Raw genomic sequence first — 2,015 nt, forward strand, 5'->3', positions numbered from 1 at the left:
CGCATACATGCTAGCTTGAGATTCACGAACAAAGCTTGCGGTATGTAGCCTTTACTTATTTAAAAGCACATGTTTACGACCATCAGATCTATGGGATGTGCTTAAGTTACCTGTCCAGGACACGCTTGGATATTATTTTCCAGTAAATGAATAGTGTAAACTGCAAGAGGAAAATGCATTAACTGATGATGATGCTGAAAAGAGTGATGATGAAACAATCTGATGTTTATTGACCTTGTTTTATAACTAACTAGATTAATTATTACGTGGCTAATAATGTTGTACAATAAAGCAGAATAAATGTTGTTTGCAAAAGTATTTTGCGTTGTAGTAAAACATTTTAGCACTTGCTCTATTGGAACACTTCTTCTGCCATCTTGATGATGATGTCACTATTCTATTTACAATAGCTCTTCGACGATAATAGTCGAAAGAAGTTCGAAACAGTGTTCCGAATCATTCTATTGCAGTGCAGAAAGTTCTGCAAGTTTCTGAATAATGAATCTAGCACATCTTTGGTCAACAGGGATGTGATTAACTACGTGCATAGATTACATGGAACTTTCGAAAAATATTACACTAAAATACCGGTAGAAATATGTATTTATACTAGTTATACATGGATGAAATTTGTGACTATTTCAGTCATTACACTATCTCTATTTGAAGAATTTTGCACAAAGCTACTCGAAGGCTATTTACGCTAGCCATACCTAATTTTGAAGTGATAAACTAAAGGGCAGGCAGCTAGTCATCACCACCCACCGTCAATTCTTGGTCTACTCTTGTCAGATCAAATAGTGGGATTTAACTTTCACTCTTATAACGCAGTCACGGGCTCAAAGTGTGGAGCCCGGTTGAGTATGGAGGCGGCAACAAGCACAAACTCTCGGATCCACAGTAAGGCACGCTAACCTGGGGGTATTCTCGTCCCATTACACTGTTATAAATGTTATTGGATTCGTAAGTACCAAAAATGTTATAAAGTTTTATTCATGTTAGGCCGAACCAATCTTGAATTATAATAATTAGGTAACTTACATGGATGTTGTAAGGTCGTCACACACAATCGTATATAAATACAAATACACTTTCAACTGTTATAGCGGAAAACCACCTGAAGTTGTTTACGTTTTTTTCCTGTGATATGTACGGTTCCTGAACTTGGATAATTGCTCGAGTCGAAAGTTGCATGTTAATGATTTAGACCAGTAACCTTAGAATTGGTTGTTTGACATATTCATTTCTATTACGTAATAACTTACAAGAAGTGGTTGATCCTCGTAAAGTTATTTTAACCATATTCTGTGTACTGTCTGTTGCAACACTATTTTCAATAGCGGTGAGGTGGGAGTTCATAAAATGTTTATTTAAAACATATGATATGTACCCATATTAAATATGTTGATGAGTCACCCTTTAATTCGAGAGGCACAGTTTATTCATGTTAACATAATCTCATGCTGAGTTACATGATTATGCAACTGTATTCCTTTCACACTATATTAATTTCGGTTGTTATAAGGAAACGTTATGTATAACCCTAATTTCTTTTATATCATTAAAATATTCTATACAAAATGATGTTATCACAAAATTGAGTTATGTATCACTTCACTTCTGCACAATGCAGCGTCACATATTACTCTTGCGATTTGTCATGATAGCTTTCGACTTGACAAACCAGTGGCGTGGCAAGGGTTCTCAGCACCCGGGGGCAAAGACACTTTTGGCGCCCCCACCTCTGAAATGTTTTGATTATTTGTTTTGTGCCTCATTACTCACTTAATGACAATGACATAAAGAATTAATTACCGCCTTACACAGGCCTAAAATAAAATCCCAATATAACATCTCACGATATCACAACTGTAAACCTGGAACTAATGAAGTATAGCCTATTAGGTATACTTACATAATTTGTAAACCATTTTGATATTTATGTCATCCAGTATTGTTCAAAGTCACATAGCTAGAGTAATCTTTCAAGCATGCAGAATAAAGTTTTGAAACTT

Source organism: Limulus polyphemus, unplaced genomic scaffold (assembly GCF_000517525.1).
Source record: "Limulus polyphemus unplaced genomic scaffold, Limulus_polyphemus-2.1.2 Scaffold3664, whole genome shotgun sequence".
NCBI lineage: Eukaryota > Metazoa > Arthropoda > Merostomata > Xiphosura > Limulidae > Limulus > Limulus polyphemus.